Source organism: Ptychodera flava, chromosome 2 (assembly GCF_041260155.1).
Source record: "Ptychodera flava strain L36383 chromosome 2, AS_Pfla_20210202, whole genome shotgun sequence".
In the NCBI taxonomy this organism is placed as follows: Eukaryota; Metazoa; Hemichordata; class Enteropneusta; family Ptychoderidae; genus Ptychodera; species Ptychodera flava.
The window spans coordinates 12,455,998-12,477,649 of NC_091929.1; the positions used below are offsets into that span (position 1 = coordinate 12,455,998).

At 36.3% G+C, this 21,652-nt stretch overlaps 1 protein-coding gene across 1 annotated transcript in view; it reads left to right on the top strand.

Annotated features, from left to right (window-relative positions):
- Positions 1-21,652, top strand: part of LOC139114700 (uncharacterized) — a 426,568-nt gene that overhangs the window by 351,111 nt on the left and 53,805 nt on the right. The gene's annotated exons all lie outside the window — the stretch shown is intronic.

A 21,652-nucleotide genomic window follows, 5' to 3' on the forward strand; every position in this document is an offset into this window, starting at 1 on the left:
GTGTTAAAAAACCTTACAAATTACGAAAATACCGCACACAGATGAATTCAATGGTATATTTAGAAAGATAATATATCATTCAGAAGGCTAAAATTCATTAACAGTCGTCATATACAGAAAAATCAAAATATTTTAAAAATGAATGTCCAAGGACTTAATAGTGTCTTCTTGATAGTTTCCTAGTGCTAAAAACTATACCAAACCGTTACTTATATTAGAAGCTATTAAGCCATGGGCATTAATTTGGCAGCCATATTTAATTTATGCAAATTTTCAAAGGGCCTTTGTAAAAATTGAGCCACTAAAAGTGTTTCTTCATACCCAAGAAAAATATTAAAACTTTGAAATCAAATAAATAGCGGCATTTTCGTAATTTGTAAGGGTGTTTAATGCGTTGTATATGACCGACAATGTCCTTTGCAGGAATGTTGGCCACCATATTGGATTTATGCAAATTAACGAATTACCTATGCATATCAGAGCATCTCAAAATCATTTGTCCATGCCAAAGAAATATACTTTTAACTTTAAAATCACTGAAATAGTTTGTTTAATATGTGGTATATGACCGAAAATGTCTTTTGTAGGAATGTTGGCCGTCATATTGGAATAATGCAAATTAATGAAGTACCTATAAGGAACATTAAACCTCCAAAACAATTCCCTAGGCCAAATTACTAGTGTCAGACTTTGCAATCACTGAAATGGCTTGTTTGACATGTGATATATAGCAAATTATGTTATTTTGTTGGATGGTTGGCCGCCATATTTGACTTATGCAAATTAGGCATATTTCCCCAAGGTGGATTCGAGTAAACTTTTAATATGTTGTTCTGGGTACCTCATTAAAATGCATTCTGAAGAAAAAAATTCTGTTGCAATTTGTGGTGGGTCTAACCCTATTTTGACTGGACTAATACTTAGCTACCAGCATGGAGAATTGTGCTTCATCAAAAAGTGTGTCTTACAGTCTGTATATCAGATTGTCTGTCGCTTTGTCCGTCTACCTGTCCGTCTGTCAGACTTCTAACCTCGGTCTATCACTCTTGCTATCAGTTCCTACATCAGTCTGTCTCTATTTTGGAGTGTCTGAATGTCTGTCCTCTGAGAGGCTCTGTCACAGACGCTTTGCCTGATTCAAATGAAATTTCATTCAAGATATTCGGCTATGTAATGATTTAAAGACTTATAGCATGGCACTTCGTACAGAAAGTGCAAAGGCAAAATGTGTTTTATCACTCAAAACTACTTGGCTCAGGGCCGTTGACTGCCGTTTTACACAAATTGTCCTAAATTTTAATAGTATTTTCCGCAATGTCGAAAGTTAACAGATCACTGTGAGTACATACAAAATTATTTCGTTTTATTGTGATGAAACCTTCATATGTAGCGGAAAAAAAGTATTGCCTACAAGCTATTCAAAGGTCGGTCGGATCATGTTCCACAGTGCAATGTTGTGTCAAAGGGATATCCGGTTCGTGGGGAATATACTGATGGCTGATATGGCAACACAAATGTCACGACAATGATAATGTACACAGTGTAGGAGTTGAAAATTCTGTATCTCACTTGTGTGAATGAAGGAATGTGACAAGATATGGAGTGCCATTGGTTTATCACGGGGTCATGGCAAAGATACCATGGACCCTCTGAGTACTGCCAGGAAATTACTGTACCCCACTCATGATAAATAATGGAATGTCACAAGATATGAAGTATAATTGGTTATCAGGGAGTCACGGCAAAGATACCATGGGGACCCTCTGAGTCCTACCAGGAAATCCCCAAAAATGTGTGGACAAAATCAAATTCTTGAATCGTAGAGGAATATGGCAAATAAAATGGGAAAGTTTGAAGTTAGAAGACATGTATTGCATACTGCGAACCTGTAATTCTTGAGTATAGTTATGTAAATGAAAATGTTTTAGATTAGGGAGGGGGAGATGGGTGCATCGCATTATCACTCGCATTATTATCTCTTACAAGATTTAATGTAGTGAGCTGGCCGACTTTAACTTTAATAGCAACTAATGTGTGCAGTGAGTTTCAAGTTGAATTGTTCCCGTACTTCAACTGTGTCGATATCAGCTCTGTGGCTTTTAAAATAACTGTGATCCTACATATTCAAATTTTAACACGATAATGAAACTAATTAGGCCCACATACAGACTGCGACTATTTAAAGCTGTCAGTTACATGGTGACATAGGATTGAAAACAGCTGAGGTTGTGTGCGGTGAGTATTGACGAGACTATTTTCAAATTGCCAAAGCCATCACTTTATACAACTAAACGATGATGATTTCAGGGAATCGAAACATAATAAGTGAATTACAGAATACGCTGCAAATTCATACTGAAAACGACAACAAAAAAGTCTTTCCGTCATGTCAACAGTTATAGGGGAATATGACACCCCATCCAACTATCGAGATGCAAGTTTAATTTTAATGTTCTTAAGCAAGACCGAGGCTTACGTATCCGTGTTGTGGCTGTTTTTTTGTCTGTCTGTATTTTCTTTTCTGTCCACGCTCTATCCTTAAAATGAGCCCCCTCCACAAGTAGTATATCTTGAAGAAATTGTAAAAATTTGAGAGTCTGAATGTCTTTCCCCGATGCGAATTCTACCTTATACAAATAAAAAGGTCGTCACCTTGGTTGCCTTGCAAACGAAACCTTGTGGATTTTTCTGGCAGACATGATGTCCGAGGCTTTATTCCTTCGTTATCAGAATCTTGTAGAAAGGGTCAAACATAATTCTGTTTTTTGTAACATTTTCGTTTCGTATTGTGTTATATTTAGATATCAAATAACATGTAAAATATTATTATGTACTGCAGGATAGGCGTACACTATTTAGGCAATTCTATAAAGCAAGAAGCAAGTGTGAAGGATATTTATGCCGCATTGATGTAGAACTGATATAAGTATAAAATGAGCCACTGACGTCGAGATAAAGTCACGAGAAAATGCTACAATTACGTTTACAACTACGAATTCCAATATTTTTTTGCTAATAGTCTCTTCATATTCTAACATGTCCCAGTACCAAATAAAACAGATTTCATACAAAACATTGCCCCAGTTTTTATGTCTAGGTAAAAATTTGGTAGAATTCGACATTAGCTGTGACAGTAATGTTCAATGTAAACTTTGGGGTATGGGGTAAGTTTTGGTCATATTTCATGAAACCTAAAGAAGATATGCATATTACAATATGTCACTTTAAAGACTAGTAAACAACCTTTCTTATAATACCAAACAAGCTCAGCTGATAACTTATAAGAAGACATATTTAACAAAAACGCATGCGAGGTCAGGAATACTGAGATTTTGCCGTACCCCTCAGAATACGACTGTTACAGCTATACAATCCAAGTATTTTTCCTGTAAAAAGTCCATTTCATGTTTTTGATATGGCCCAGTACAATAAAACAGATAAAATACAAAACATTGCCCATTTTTATGTCTACGTAAAAAATTGGTAAAATTTGACATAAGCTATGACAGTAGTTTTCAGTGTAAACTTTGGGTATTGGGTAAGTTTTGGTCACATTTCATAAAAGCTATACAATATATTGCATGTTACAATATGTCATTTTGAAGACTAGTAAATTATCCTTCTAATGATACCTAACAAGTTAGGTATCATTAGATACCAGAAGGTATCTAATAGGAAGACAGGTTTAACAAAAATGCGTGCAAGCGGCAACACTGTGATATTGCGGCACTCTTCAAAATATGACTGTTACAGCTGTAGAGTCCAAACTTTTTTTCTGTTAAAGTCTATTTCATATATCTGACTTGTCCTGTACCAAATAAAACAGATTTCATACAAAGCATTGCATTTTTTATTATGCCTAGCTAAAAAATCGGTAGAATTTGAGATTTAAAGTAATTTGCATTGTTAAACTTTGGGGTATGGGGTAAGTTTTGGTCATATTTCAAGAAAACCGTAGAAGATATTGCATATTATGCAATGAAGTCTTAAAGACCAATGAATTGTGTTTCTAATGATACCAAACAAGTGAGGTTATCTTAAAAAATAGGCTCAGAAAATGTCTTACAGAAGACAGATTTGACGAAAATGCAAGTGGGTTGCAAACTCGTGATTTTGCGGTACCCTTCAAAACATGACCATAACAGTTATTGCATCCCTATATTTTTTCTGTTAAAATTCCATTTCGTACTCTAGGGATCCTAAGGCTTCCGAAAAATACAGGTTTGTTATCCTGTGGGGGATGGACATAGACCCCCTCTACCTCACTGACTACATACATACATACATACATACATACATACATACATACATACATACATACATACATACATACATACATACATACATACATACATACATACATACATACATACATACATGCATGCATGCATGCATGCATGCATGCATGCATGCATGCATGCATGCATGCATGCAGTGCACGCACGCACGCACGCACGCACGCACGCACGCACGCACGCACGCACACACACACACACACATACATAGATACATACATAGATACATACATACATACATACAATATACATTCATACATACATACATACACACACACACACACACATACATACATACATACATACATACATACATACATACATACATACATACATACATAATACATACATACATACATACATACATACATACATACATACATACATACATACATACATACATGCATGCATGCATGCATGCATGCATGCATGCATGCATGCATGCATGCATACATGCATGCAGACAGACAGACAGCCATGCAAATTAGATGCAGATGAGATCGTATAAGATACCTGTCTTTGGTTATATGCATGTACCAAAAGGGAGCTTAAAATGCCCCAAAATACAAAATTGCAGATTGCATCATATTTTCATTATATGACATTTAGTTGATCTGTAGGCACATGTATGCAAAATATGAAAGCCATCAGACAAGGTACTTTGATAAACATATATTTTCACCAAAAAAGGCGAGAATTGCCCCTAAAATACAAAATTACAATAACATCATAATATCAATATATCACAGAGTGATACCAGACTAGTAGTTTTAGAGAAACAAATTTTTACCAAATATGGCAAAAATTGCCTAAGAAATACATAAGTTGTAGATTCCAACATAATGTCAAAAAGATCATACTAAGAATAACTGATTCAAAATGACCAGATACCGCACTCAAACTGCAACGTCATAATTCCACAGCACAAAAAAACTTGGTCAACCACCCATACAGTCAAACAGCAAAAGAACATGAAGTTAACGGAAAATTTTCTCACACGACTATAGAAGTCGGGGGACTTTGTTTACGTCCATGGTTATCAGAATATGTCACAGGCAAGAAGCAGATACTTAGCTACCAGCATGGAAAATTGTGCTTCATCAAAAAGTGTGTCTTACAGTCTGTATATCAGATTGTCTGTCGCTTTGTCCGTCTACCTGTCCGTCTGTCAGACTTCTAACCTCGGTCTATCACTCTTGCTATCAGTTCCTACATCAGTCTGTCTCTATTTTGGAGTGTCTGAATGTCTGTCCTCTGAGAGGCTCTGTCACAGACGCTTTGCCTGATTCAAATGAAATTTCATTCAAGATATTCGGCTATGTAATGATTTAAAGACTTATATGCATGGCACTTCGTACAGAAAGTGCAAAGGCAAAATGTGTTTTATCACTCAAAACTACTTGGCCCAGGGCCGTTGACTGCCGTTTTACACAAATTGTCCTAAATTTTAATAGTATTTTCCGCAATGTCGAAAGTTAACAGATCACTGTGAGTACATACAAAATTATTTCGTTTTTATTGTGATGAAAACCTTCATATGTAGCGGAAAAAAAGTATTGCCTACAAGCTATTCAAAGGTCGGTCGGATCATGTTCCACAGTGCAATGTTGTGTCAAAGGGATATCCGGTTCGTGGGGAATATACTGATGGCTGATATGGCAACACAAATGTCACGACAATGATAATGTACACAGTGTAGGGGTTGAAAATTCTGTATCTCACTTGTGATAAATGAAGGAATGTGACAAGATATGGAGTGCCATTGGTTTATCACGGGGTCATGGCAAAGATACCATGGACCCTCTGAGTACTGCCAGGAAATTACTGTACCCCACTCATGATAAATAATGGAATGTCACAAGATATGAAGTATAATGGGTTATCAGGGAGTCACGGTAAAGATACCATTAGGACCCTCTGAGTCCTACCAGGAAATGCCCAAAAATGTGTGGACAAAATCAAACTTCTTGAATCGTACAGGAATATGGCAAATAAAATGGGAAAGTGTGAAGTTAGAAGACATGTATTGCATACTGCGAACTTGTAATTCTTGAGTAAAGTTATGTAAATGAAAATGTTTTAGATTAGGGAGGGGGATATGGGTGCACTGCATTATCACTCGCATTATTATCTCTTACAAGATTTAATGTAGTGAGCTGGCCGACTTTAACTTAGCAACTAATGTGTGCAGTGAGTTTCAAGTTGAATTGTTCCCGTACTTCAACTGTGTCGATATCAGCTCTGTGGCTTTTAAATAACTGTGATCCTACATATTCAAATTTTAACACGATAATGAAACTAATTAGGCCCACATACAGACTGCGACTATTTAAAGCTGTCAGTTACATGGGTGACATAGGATTGAAAACAGCTGAGGTTGTGTGCGGTGAGTATTGACGAGACTATTTTCAAATTGCCAAAGCCATCACTTTATACAACTAATCTATTTCACTTCAATGATGATTTCAGGGAATCGAAACATGATAAGTGAATTACAGAATACGCTGCAAATTCATACTGAAAACGACAACAAAAAGTCTTTCCGTCATGTCAACAGTTATAGGGGAATATGACACCCCATCCAACTATCGAGATGCAAGTGTAATTTAACGTCCTTAAGCAAGACCAAGGCTTACGTATCCGTGTTGTGGCTGTTTTTTTGTCTGTCTGTATTTTCTTTTCTGTCCACGCTCTATCTTGCAGTCCGTATATCAGCATGCATGTCTGTCGCTTTGTCCGTCTACCTGTCCGTCTGTCAGACTTCTAGCCTCTGTCCATCACTCTTTCTATCATTTCTTACATCAGTCTGTCTCTACTTTGGAGTGTCTGCACGTCTGTTCTCTGGGACTCTCGGTCACAGACGCTTTGCCTATTTAAATGCAATTTCCTTCAAAGAATCCGGCTTTGAAATGATTGAAGAAACTATACACAAATCTGCATGGCACTTGGTAAATAAATCATAATTGGAATTCGGATAAAAGTCAAAGTTCATTCAGTAGCCGGAGATCAAAGCCATGGGTAACTCCTTAATAAAATGAGAAAAGGGAAAAAGGCAGGATTGTAAATCTGTAACATAGTACTTCTTCAATATGAATTTCTTTCCTTAGAGCAGAAATTGCCGATTGGTATTATTCTAAATCACATATTTCAGTTTGTCTATAGGGAGCTTACGTGGATGCGTGATGTCTTCCGTTATCTCATTTAGTAATGCGATGATAATTAAATTATGTCGAAATGAAAACGGTTTTCTCCAAGTTATTGTTGAGTGAAAGTGCTACACTGTACCTAAATGTGCCAAAATTGTACGTTCAATACTGATAGATCTATAATTCTTTTGATTTTTCCTTTAGCGACTTCGTAAAATTATCAATAAAACCTTTTGAACGCAGACCACGTGACACAGTAAGAAGTAATCCACCGTTTCATCATTAAGGAAAGGAACTCAACATCAACCTAGCCAAATGCAGTCTTTTGAAAACTTTCCATACCTACCAACCGGAGCAATTGGAATTCTTCAATATTTCTTGGTGGCGTCATTTGGTCAGCTTCATTGCTAGCAGAGTAATGTACTGTGACATCAGGTTTTTCTTTCGTTGACCTGGTGTTTGGATGGATTGTACGTATTTTGTTTCAATTATTTTATTCTTACCCTAGCCAGAAGCATAAGGTTGTCATAAGAAAGTTTCGGAATCAATACTCTTTTTGAAGTAATTTTGATCACGCATTTCTCTTATTAATACTTTTGATTTGAGGTCCTGAAAATATTGAGGCACTTGACTATCTAAGGTAGAATGCACTCAGAAATGAAGAAATTAAACTTTTCCTCGGATTTTCCTCAACGAAACTTTCAACCATTCTCTTACCAAACTGAGAACAAAAATCAGGAGTCAGCTTGCAAAGTTTGGTAGCAGAGAAACAAATAACATAACATTTACCATCATTTGAAATTCAAACTGGCTACCATCCTTGTGTAGAAATAGGTGGTTTCGATTTTTAAAAGCCGACGGTGATTTTTGTCTCACTGCAAGAGCTTTAAAATGAGCCCCCCTCCAAGTAGTATATCTTGAAAAAATTGTAAAAATTTGAGAGTCTGAATGTCTGTCCCCGATGCGAATTCTACCTTTATACAAATAAAAAGCTCGTCACCTTGGTTGCCTTGCTAACGAAACCTTGTGGTTTTCGAACTGAGTTATCTACCTGCATTTTCTCTTTTGTTATGTTGTACTCGATAGAGTATGATGTAAAACAATGATATGTAACTAAATCTTAGGAGTCATAGGAGAGGCAACCTTTGTACTTCAACGATTCTGCCTCTGTCTTTGTTATCTTAATTTACCTATATCTATTTACTTTGGCGGCATTTATCTTGTTCGAATTTCGGTTTAAAAGTAATCTATTTGTTCAAAATATCGATGAGAGAACATCTATTCATTTAGACATAGCCATATTAAGTAAACTTTCGGCCAAACAGGCCAAATAATTATTTCTGTACGTTTGCAATGTCCAGAGTACTTACAGAAAACCGACCATTATTATTGAGGTCCGTCAAAACATCTTCTCTTTCAGATTTTCTTGACAGGTTTCATAGGCTGTTTGTCGGCCACAAGAAATAGCAGAGGATATGTAAGTAACAGTTACATTTAAATATGACACTATTCTGAGATGCTCACAAGGATTAATGATAAAAAAGAAAAAAAACGGATTGTGTTTCTATCGTTGACCCGGGGTCAAAGGTCATGTCAACCAGTAAAATGTAGCAGCTTCAAGTTGGTGTTCATCGTGTCGTAATGAAATTTCACATAATGAAAGGAATACAACAATCCTTTTATTTGGTATAGTTGCATTTTCTCTGTTGTACAACCTTTTTCTGTCAGACATGATGTCCGAAGCTTTATATCTTCGTTATCAGAATCATGTAGAAAGGGTCAAACATAATTCTGTTTTTGTAACATTTTCGTTTCGTATTGTGTTATATTTAGATATCAAATAACATGTAAAATATTATTATGTACTGCAGGATAGGCGTACACTATTTCGGCAATTCTATAAAGCAAAGAAGCAAGTGTGAAGGATATTTTATGCAGCATTGATGTAGATATAAGTATAAAATGAGCCACTGACGTCGAGATAAAGTCACGGGAAAATGCTACAATTACGTTTTCTGAAATCTGAACTTACAGGAAATATGTAGTGCCATCATGATCTTGTGTCAAGAGGATTTTCTTCGATAAAATACAGTCCGGTATAGAATGTGCATGCGTATTCATTACGTCACCAGATCAACCTCTACTATTTCACAATTTTTATTGCAGACCGTCTTGCAAACAACATGACATTTTAATATTCAAATCATGAGCAGTACTTATAGCGTGTACCAGCCCCTACTCGTAAACTTACATTTTTCTTTCAGGTCAAAGCTTCATTGGTCTTATCTATAATCTGTACAGTTCTTTGTTGTCCAATACTACTGATCATACAATTTCAAGTTGTAACTCGGGCCTATGTAAGTAAAACAATCTGTTGTATTTTTAACTTTTAGACCTTTCTAAATTTTATATGAAAAACAAGTTCGAAGGTTTAGACTACCTTGATTTTGACTAGAAAGAAGCCCATAATTAGCATAAAGAAAGATTGCATTTTTCAGCTTCGCGACAGTTTACTTACAATTTCGGACGACTTTGCAAGCTATTCTACAAGAAAACACATGTGGCTAAGCACCAAACTGCCTCTAGAGTTTGTCTGGCATACGCAAGGGGTAAAATAATTAACACCGCATTGGCAATAATATGGTATGAAGGCATATTCTTAGGGGCTAAATAGCTGTCCGGAAACGATTATAATCAAGCTGTTAATAGGTACGAAACATTTACATAATACCATGCTAAAGGATCTTTCACTTAACATAATCTGTCTGGTAAACACTCAAAATCTAACGATTGGCACATGATGATACGTCCCGTTAGTAACGACCGTTATGAAAAAAATTGTCATGAATTTCTCGACTCATGAAAAAGTTTCCAGCTATTCAAAATATTAAGCACACCTTGCAAGTCATCGATGCAAATTATATAAATCGTACACCTGCTGGGTGGGCAGTTTCTCAAAGTCACCTGCTGGATAAAATATTAATTACCCTTCTCGCCGATGATGAGAAATAGCAAGCTCGTTTGTTTGTTCTTCCTTCTGCATGCTGAAAAAAAAACAGAAAAAGATACGCGCTGCCATCCTTTTTGCGAGGATTTTGTGAATCTCTACCATAATGTGTTCAGTACACCTATGTATATTGTTAATTTTCGCATTTCAAAGTTATTCTAATTATCTATATATTTTATCGGGTGTACTATTATCTTATCATATTCGATCGAACATTGATTTTTCGCTACTCTCTTTTGACTTTTATAGTTCACTGATAGTCGGTGCGCGAGTATGGAAACTATCGTGATATTTGCGGCAGGCCTGTCGTTTTTTTTCTGGCATTCATCAATTCAATACTTTGTTGTTCCATATGGAATCCCGGAAGTCAGGTACAAACTTAATTTATGATCTTCGTGAGGGGTTGTTAAAACGGTTGATGTTTCATTTATAAATAAGATAAAGGTTGTCGTCGAAAGAATCATCTTTGTCTGGTTATTTCTAAACCGGATGCAACGTCTCTTACGTCGGGATGACACGGCAGGGACAATCGCCCAAACGTTTAAATTTGAGAGGAGTCATCCCTTACAACAGACTTTATACCCTTTTGAGCCCCAAAGTCTATTTTATCACCTTTATGAAATATACCACTGTCAATTTTTTCTAATTTTTGCCAAAAGTTTGTAGTCGATGAAAGGTTATGCCCATTTGGTCCACAATTATGAAAAAAACTTACAGAAAAGTTCACAAAAATGGTAAAATATTGCATTAAAACATTGGCCAGCAAAATTACAGCAGTCAAAGGGTTTAAACCTTTCATTGCCTCTTTTTAGCCCTGACCATTCTCTGAATTATTTCACACATTCCATAAAATAAGTAGAAATGAGAGTTGTTTCAACGCATACAGTACATGCAAACGTTTAACCGTACTCCAAAGCTATAAAGGATCCAACCTTTGAAAACACGAGATTTTGTACTAAATATCCGCTACCTATGTAGAATAAGCCCTCTCAACAATATGCATGTAAGTATCCACTTAAAACATAGATAAAATTCTACTTCACTAGGATGTAGAGACAGCCATAAACATACGGCTATCACCATCAGCTAATATATGCAAGTGTCCAAAAGCGTCAAAGAAAAGCTATTGTTGACATTTCATTTTCCAAGATAACGTATGCAAATTCACAATCAGCATTTCATCAGTCGAACGCTATCAATGATAAGCGTAACCAGCTCTTACTTTACGCAACAAATATGTGGCGGGAATGTAAAAAGTACACAGACACACAGACACAGACACTGACATAAACACACGAAGACACACACAGACACATAGGCACACACACATACACACACACACACGCACACACACACACACACATATATATATATATATATATATATATATATATATATATATATATATATATATATATATATATATATATATATATATATATTATGTGTGTTATCAAGATTTGATATTTCGACCATAAAGTTATGAGGAGACTCGTTCAAGTTGACCGTCATTGTTATCTTTATGGAAGATTGAAAGATCCACCCAATTAAATCAACAAATACAAATACAGTAGTTTCATTTTACGAAACAGAACAGAAGTAAAATAATAAATAATTCTTGGTTTTGTAAATATATGTCACTCAAAACCTCCTGCGAAAGAATAAGCGGAGAACGTTACTTATTCCACACTCATGCCAATCAATTTGATCTTATTGTACCACTATACTCGTGGCAACAAATTCTCATGAATTATTTGCACTTTGAACTAAAGACAGGCAAACATCGACACAGAACTACCAGATCAGCAACGTTCATCACAAGTATCTGGACCAAACAGGAGAAAATCGCCGCCCTTCCATACAGAACTGCAATGGTCATTTGTATACTCAAGTCGTGATTGGGCTTGGAGCAGTCAGTGCGGGCAGTGTTGCAGTCATACGGTCATGTTCACGCAAGTGGGTGAATGTTGGATTTGGTATATACTGCGGAGTTCTGGTGGTTGGTATTTCTCGAACCTTTAAATCATTGAAATCACTCAATAAAGCCTTGTGCTTTTATTTAAAAAAAACATCAAAGTCGGTTGAACGTATTTATAAATCAATCACACAAAAAAACGCGAAAGGGAGCGGCTATGTAAAATGGACTATGAAGGACCATGTCAATATTTTTGAGTGGTTAACTATCAGACGTAGATGCGGACGCCTTTTATGTCCAGTCCGATGCAGAATGCACTAGCTGAAATGTTTGGGACCCGACTCATTAATGGCGTACCTTCATGGACGCCCTAATAATGGTCGAATAACTTAATGCATGAAAAAAACGCCATAAAAACTCAAAAGGTAAACAAAAGTGGGAAATGTTTATGATTTGTCAAAATACACTCGCATAGGCCAGGTAAAGTACTGAACTTTGATGGAAGCGATTGGGACAGTAAGCTTATGTGATATTTTCTCTACGTGAAGAGAGGTTTGAGCTGTTTTAGCACATTAGGTGATCATATTTTTATCCTATCATAGCTTTTGAAGCAAATGCTAAAGTTTTTATCCTTGACCGCCACTTCGAGGGTTATTTCAGAACTAGGAAATATTGCCTACGGCCATCAGGAAACTTATTTACGGTTTCAAGACAAGAAATTGACCTTTTAAGCTAACAATTCTCTTAGTGGTTACAAGCTCATCTCCATCAATTATATATTTTCGGAAAGCCTAGATATAGGGGAATATTTTGGTTACCATTGTTTCAAATAACATTCACGTGACAGTAATTTGTATAACCTTAAAAAAATCGGTTTTCCGTATGTTTTGTTTCAATGCTTTGAGATAGGTGGCTGAAATTTGTGTTCCAATGTGTGTCTCAGAATTTTTTAACCTTCTAAAACAATTTTTATGCCAGAAAATCTTCCAGAGCAGTGATTTTAATCCTAGTTGATTTCTTTAAAGTTGTGCTCCAAAAAAAACTAAACAATATATAAAAAATCTGAGACACTCTTTGGAAGACGTTGTAACAGCTTGCATTCCAGCAAGTTTCAGTCGGATATTTTGAAGTATTGAGACAAAACACAGGGAAAAACCGATTTTTGAAAGGTTATACAATTTCCTGTCGCGTGATAGTTTAGCAAATAATAGCGACACTGTGGTACCCAAAATGTTTCCGCTATATCAAGACTTTCAGAAAATGTATAATTACGAGGTTCTGAGTTTATTAACCACCAGAGATTGTTAGATTAAAATACCAATTTCCTTTTCCTGGAACCTTAATTGGAATTCGGAGTAAAGGACGACCAATTCCAATTTGGCCGAAAACGCTGTAGTCATTGAAGACCAATAGAGACACTTATCAAACACTGTGTTTTCAGATCGCAGCGGCGGGACTTGTTGCATTGATCTCAGTCGCCAAAAGAAGCAAAGGAAGACTGGTAAGTACATGAACGATATAAAACTAAGTCATTTATAACTTATTGTTCACCAAAGTTGATATATGGGACCGTTCAGTTTTTACGGCGCGGGGGCGACAAATCCAGGGGGGTGTCATCGTAATTTTGGAATCTGCAAAGGGGGGTCATCGCTTTTTCACTGGTAGGAAAGGGGGGGTCACCACATTTTCAAGAACAATAATACCAACAATAAAGTTCACTTTATGCCATGGCCATGATTGACCCTCTTTAACCGGCGGGCCGCCTTCGGCGGCCCACTACAATAAATATACTTTATGTATTACCTATGACCCTCTTAACGGGCAGACGCCTTTGGCGGCCCACTCCAATTAGGTTTACTTCATGCAATGGCCATGATCGACCCTCTTTACTGGCGGGCCGCCTTCGGCGGCCCACTACAATAAATTGACTTTATTGTAATACCCCATGACCATCTTAACGGCCGGACGCCTTCAGCGGCCCTGTTCAGTAAAGTTTACTTCATGCAATGGCCATGATCGACCCTCTTTTTACCAGTGGGCCACCTTTGGTTGCCACTAGAATAAAGTTGACTTTACGTAATGGCCCATGACCCTCTTAACCGGAGGGCTGCCTTTGGCGAACCACTCCAATAAAGTTTACTTTATACAATGTCCATGGACATAAGTTGTCTATGGAAATAAAGTTAAAAATTGCCTTACAGTCGTCCTAATTAACAGACGTTTCAATGGATGTGGCTGAGAAGTTTGTGCACTGGCATCTCTGCTACACGTATAAAGTGCGCCGCGTACTGGAGTTCAAATCAAAACCGTGCGGGTAAATTTGACATATGGGTTTTGGTTATATTTCAACGGGGGAGGGGGGTCATTAAATTTTTTTGTCTAACAAAGGGGGTCATCTTTTTTCACGAAAAATGCAGGGGGGTCTATTTTTTTGAACACCGGCGACAAGATCTTGCCCCCCCCCCCTACAGGCCGTAAAAACTGAACGGCCCTAAGCTGAGATTATCCGATATGAACAAAGCGGGACATTGCCATGTTCTCTGCATGAACTCAAACCTAATGTTTTGATTGATATGAATCAACTTTATCAAAAACATTTTGAATAACCAACTATCTTCACTGAATTTAACTTTCAAGTAACAACATGCATATTTCATTTTATTGGGTAAAATTTTATTTAATTTTAGTTTATTTTCTTCTCCTCTATATCGAAACGAGCTCATAAAACAGAGTAAATGGTCCAAAAGTAGCACCAGGAGCACGAAAACAAACATCCTAAAAATCAAACTTGGATACTACATTCCGTATGGTGAGGCGAAGGTCGCCGGGATCATGGAAAAATGTGTTCTCTGAGTTTTCATGTTACCTAGACGATGATGTGAACGAATCGTCACTAAGCTTGGTATTTTAGCCCTTGCATTACAGGATTGCAAGTAAGCTTATGAGAAGTAATATTACAACAGTATCATCAAGGCAAGGTGAATAAAATCATATCTTGTTATTTTTTCAGATGGCCACATCATTGATAGCATCAATTCTGTCTGCGGCATATTTTTGCCCTCTTCTGATTGGTTTTGGTACATTTGCACTAATTGACACGGCCAATGAGTGTGGTAGCAGCAGCTGTTACCAGGTACGTTGACAATCTCCTCTATCTTTTGGTATCCTTCTCAAAGTGCTTGCTATGTCATCAGGACACTCATCCCCTACCCGGGACAATTCGAGAGATGAGAAAATTTACTTACATTGTCGGTGCTACCGTGTCCTTATAACAAATACCATAACATGTTTACAAAATAGAGGGCGATAAATCATGTTGAATCGCTGCTAAAACACGCTGTGTGAATTACTTGTTACCTTCTCAATCTATCTATCTATCTATCTATCTATCTATCTAATATATATATATATATATATATATATATATATATATATATATATATATATATATATATATATATATATATAATATATATTATATTCACCGAGAGCAGGTGACAATTTGCCCGACGCCGGGTAGGCAAATTGTCTCCTATTGCGAGGGCACATACACCCATGCAGGCAATACTATTTTTATTACATGCCTCTTCACAGTTATGCTATATAACATTTAGTTACATGCAGGGTATTTTCAAACACTTTTACCATTATCGACCTGCATCAAACAGATTTTAACGGAAGTCCATATAGCAGTGCGCGCATGGACAATTTACATCTAGCGTTAAGCGTCTACTTTGACGTCGAAAAGATCGAAAGGCATCACTGGCCCGGTTAACCATGGAAACCGGTCAGTACATCGTTCATCGGCCCGCTAACATCCCGGATGTTCCTATTCAAATCAATGCACTGATTTGCAATCACCTCGAGGCATGTAATAAGACATGTATATATATATATATTGTTATATGTGTGTGTGTAATTAATCATATTTTATATATAGATATATGAAATATTTATGTGTGTCTGTAACATTATATTTTCTCACCCTCTTGTATGTACTATTACAAATTTAAGCAGAGTCTTGCAAGCCTTGTGTACAATGAATTACTATTGAAGTTGTTCTCTCCTATTGTTAATACTACCCTCATTTACAGAAAAAACATTGTTCACCATGGGAAATCACCATGGTCGCAACAGGAGCAGTTTCCATGGTATTAGCTATCCTATTAGCAGCTATGCATTGTAGTTTTTGCTCTGCACTTTACGCTACGAAACCTATGGTATGTTATTTTGTCGACCTCTTCGTTATGTCTCCACTGACCTTATCATAACAGAGCATTCGACTCTGTCCGTTTGTTTGCTCCAATTGCATAAACTATTTGGCGTTGTCTAAGTTTTAAATGAGCTTATTCTGTTCTTTTACTTCCTGTTCGGTTTTAATATCTTCGTTGCTGTCACTCCATTTTACAAGGGGTTGCAGCATTCCTCAATGCACTGTTCTCGCTATACTGATGTTGATATTGACTTTCTATGTGATTTTAGTCCGTTGATCTCCTTTGAAAGTTGTGCAAACTATTAGTTATAAAAGCCTACCTCTTTAATTAACCCTTTTAACTCTGGAGTCAATTTTGTCGCCTTTACAAAATTGACTCAGTCATTTTTTTAGATTTTGCCAAACTTTTGATACAAACTGTAGATATTGAATGTGATGTCTATTTGCTCCAAAATTTTCAAAACAAAAACATAAAATTCATAAATATTGGTAGAATGTTGCACTTAAAATTTTGGTGGGAAAAAGTAAAGCACTCAAAGGGTTAACCTACGTTTCGATCAAAAAGTGTGCGCAGTTTGTCATCTAGATTCTGTGTTCAAGTACCTTTCCGTCAGAGATTTTTCATTTCGGCTACCTGTTTTATTTCCAGGCTGTCTGTTTGTTCCCCTATGTCTGTTCTGCCGAATTTGTTAACGTTCACCTGCCATAACGTTTACTGCCATTCTGTATTCTTTTGGAATTTCGATCCTATATGTCATTCACATTTCGGTGTTTTGAATATGATAATCTAGGTCATGGTAGTTTCTGGTGACGAAGATAAAATGAAGCTGCTTCGAGGAGGTGAGAGGTCTTGAAAACGTTTTGATTTTTCCACAAGAGTCCATTTGTAAGTTGTAGTCAATGTCATGTCAGGGTCTCAACAACATCATTTGATCAAACCAAACAGCTCAGGCTATTGCATCTGACTCTCTACTGTATTTTTATTTGCCACAGGATCTCGAGGGTACAAGGAAACCAGATCGAAACTGTTTCGAGTGGATTGGAAGTCCTGAATGATCGCATAATTGTAGCGGAAACAGCTTTCAGATAGTATATCCTAAAAAGTCAATTTTGAAGAAAAGGATTTATACAGAGAATATGAAAATAATGGGAATGTCAACAATGTTTCCTCGCTGTTAGCACATGTAAAACAGGAGAGTATAAAAATTGTTGTCAGACTCTTTAGATTGAATGTCTATATTTTACGATAATCTCAATAGGACCAATTTGGATTTAATCTTGTATAGTGAACCAAGGTGAAAGAAATCTTTAAGTTCACTTTATCTTACCTTGTTTTCTTTACTTTATTTCTTATTTACCTCCATCATTTTAGATAGTTTGTATAATTATAACGATCACTAAGTGTTATGATTAAAACGATTGGAATTAATTTTGGAAAATTTGATCTCCATATTTTTCAAATTTCTCAAACGTGTTAGGTGCTATGGCCTATAGCTGCATTTGCAATATCGCAAATTACTCATAAAAACAAGTGAGTAATGAAAAAAGAAAAGCAGATGAGATAAAATTTGTAGATTAAATCGGCATTACTTCATCAAATTATCCCAAATTAGTTTCAATCGTGTTGATTATAAATTTTTCTACAGTGTATACTTTTGAAAAGTTAATTACTAGTTTCACTCCATGTAAAATATTCGAACAAAAACATTATCTGATGTATGTATATATAATTCCTCTCAATCTACTTCGGCGCAAATTATATAATCCTCTGTCAATCTTTAAGCATATACTATGATGCCATCTTTCGATATTAAGGTAGAATGCTGGAAACTCAAACTTTAATATTTATTATTTTTCGCTCCACTAATTGTAGAGGGTAATCATCTTAGGGCTCTTGGTGTAAAAAAGCGTTCACTGTCTTACTTTTTCGAAAATTTATTTTTCTCCGTGTAGTTAACAAGAGAATGGAGGCCATTTTGAATTTCAAATATCGATTAATCTTAAGTAATTTGTTCTTTAGACTAGAACCAAAATTTGCAAGGAGACTCCCGATTTTTTATTCTTGATTTGAAGAATGGTTAAAGATTCCTTTACGAAGTTTGAGCAAAGGTTTTAGTCTAAACTTTCAATTTCGAGGCGCATACTACCGTAAGCTAGTTTCAGTTTTGGCAATCATACGCCTAATAGGCAAACTTTAAAAAGAATCCAAAGGGTGTTTTCCAATTTGAAATTCGATTGCAAATGTTCATCGTTTGGTAGTTAGGTTGACGTACTGTACACATATTCTCCTGTAGTTTATGTGCAACAAGGCATATTACAATTTTATAGCACTGTCAATGAATGTTTCGGCGGCTCAGTTCGAATGGACTTCATCCCTTGTTGGAAAGACAATAACAACAACTGTTTACAACCTTCAAAATGGCGACAGCAGGAATTAGCGACGACAACAATGCAAAAACTGGCATATTAGTATGTATATTACACTACTTCCTTTACGAAATACACAATTTCAAGATTTCTCATACAAGAAACTAGAAGTTATAATTTTTCTTGATATGATCACGTTTGCCTGTCAATCAATTTATGTTTTCATGAATAGCTATTTTACTTTATTGATAAGATTATGGTGTAAATTGACTATTGCTTTTTTTGGTATATGCAACTTTTAGGAAAGTAGTTTTCAAAGCAACAAGTACCATAGAACAGTTACGAATCTTGTCAAACCTTGTAACGTGTAATTGGCTTCATTGTGTCAGTTTTGTTGATTTTTCACCTAAAACTCCAATAAAGACTTTAGCGTGGATTATAATATGCTTAGCTGGAATCCGGCAATCTGATTGGCTGGAGCCGGGGTTTATATGCTCAACAAGAAGACCTGCGCGTCGCGTAACATTTTTGAGCTCGCGCAAATTTCGAACGCCAGTTTGAGAGTTCAACGCGTCAACGCGCCATAATATCGAACAAGTCTACGGCTTGAGATTGATTTTGATTGTTAAATTTTAGTCTGGTGCAGCTTGATGAGACACAAATGAAGAATTTCTGTAAGCAGCGACGGCTATGTGACAACAACATAATTTTTAAAGTTTTTTTGAGCGTTTTTTATCAAGTAAATTTCTTCAAATCGTTGTCGCAATATCGATGCGTTACCTTACCGTATTTTATTGAATCAACTGTGCACGCGCGCGTTCTGAAACGTTCTTTTCAGAGTTTGTGTGAGGCTGTGCGCTCTTGAACTCTCGTCCAACTTCGGCCTAAAAGAACGACAATTGTCCACTTGTTTTTAACTTTAGCATTTTATAATGAGGTTATAAACGGTGCGCTCGGGTATTTAGTTGCGGATATAAGACCTCTGGACTGAAAATTAGCATATTGGCGGGAAATAATCACCGAGCGAAGCGAGCCGTTTATAACCTCTAAATAATCTTGAAAGTTGTCCAATTTATAATAGCAATGTGGTCGTAAAACCTTGGAATTTTTTACTTATAAAGAAAGAGCGAGAGTTTTCTCTACGATTATAATATGACTTTCGCAGCTGTACTGGACAAACAAAATAGGAATGCCAATCATTATAAAGGGAACATTGGTTAAATATTTGCAAAATAAATAGCTCTACCGAGTAGAGGTTCAAAGTTAACCATTGTTATAGTATAATACAGAGACGAGGCTAGTATCACACTTGTAGGTTCTTCATGGTGAATGATGGACGTCATTACGTAGGATATCAAACGGGAGCTTTGTGTTACTCCGATTGTGTTTGCTGTCGTTTCCGATTCCTGGTCATCGCTCATGCATAACAGGTCAGCATAGAAACATCTGTAATTTTAAGTAAATCACTCTCTCCATGTAACTTGATACGTTCCGTGACAAATTTCAGTCGCGCTATTTATACCAATGTTCGGAAATTAACTTCAAAATTTGGACAATGCTTACGCACAATGTCCCGTCGAGGCAAGTTTTCAACTCACGTTCTCGAAGGCCCCACAAACCATGAGTCACCGTATGCTGGCATTCGATCACTTTTTTATCCGTTTATTGGCCAAATGTTCTTTCATTCAGTCTTTGTATTGTGTATGACAGTGACTCTCTTAGATAAGAAATAAGTGTAGGTGTCGCGCTGTGTTATATCTCAACATATTTAATCGGTTGTATATATACGTAAAGGGCGCAATCGGTTGGTGCTGGTTAACTTCCTGGTGACCTTTGCTAGTGTGTTCCGTCACCATAGGTATGTCAATGGGGCATAAGGGACTGGTCATTTTTTTTCGGCCGGGGGGTGGGGGCGGTGGATTATTTTTGCCGACGTCAAAAAGTGGCTGACCCTCCTATTCCAACTTTCGAAAACAGGTTGACCCCTTCCCTGCGCGCGACAAAGGTAAAACAAACGGCTGACTCGCAGCGTGTTTGCAAGGTTATATCTGATTGGTGGATTGTCACTATTCACAGCAACTTAGGGAGTTTGTTTGTATTATTTAATTATAAGGTAAGATTCTGCCAACCAATTGGATAACAGCTTCGAAATCGCTGCAAGTCGCCCCAAAACAAAAGGTGGAATATAAAGTGATAATTCAGTGTGTGTCAGTGTGTGTGTGTGTGTGCGTGTGTGTGTGTGTGTATATATATATATATATACATATACATATATACATATATATATATATATATATATATATATATATATATATATATATATAATTATTATTATTATTATTATTATTATTATATTATTATTATTATTATTACAAGTTTAGGGGCTGTAAGTATTATATAGAAATCTAAAAAACAATTCATTGAAGCTGTGGGACTGCTGAAAAAAAATGTTGTTACTCCTGAATGGTTGCCATGGAAACATCTCACATTAAAATGAGTGTGATTTTTTTGGTGTGCTAATCAGAAAACCCCTTATTATCAATTTTTTACATCAATTAAGAGTTCTTTAATAGGAATTAGGGAAAAGTAACATTTTCAATCCCAAATAGTTACTATGGCAACTCGAAAAATTAAAATAAGTCTGACATTGTGTTCTCTGACCCGAACTTCCCCACTAGATAATTTTCATATCAATCAAAGTAACTTTTC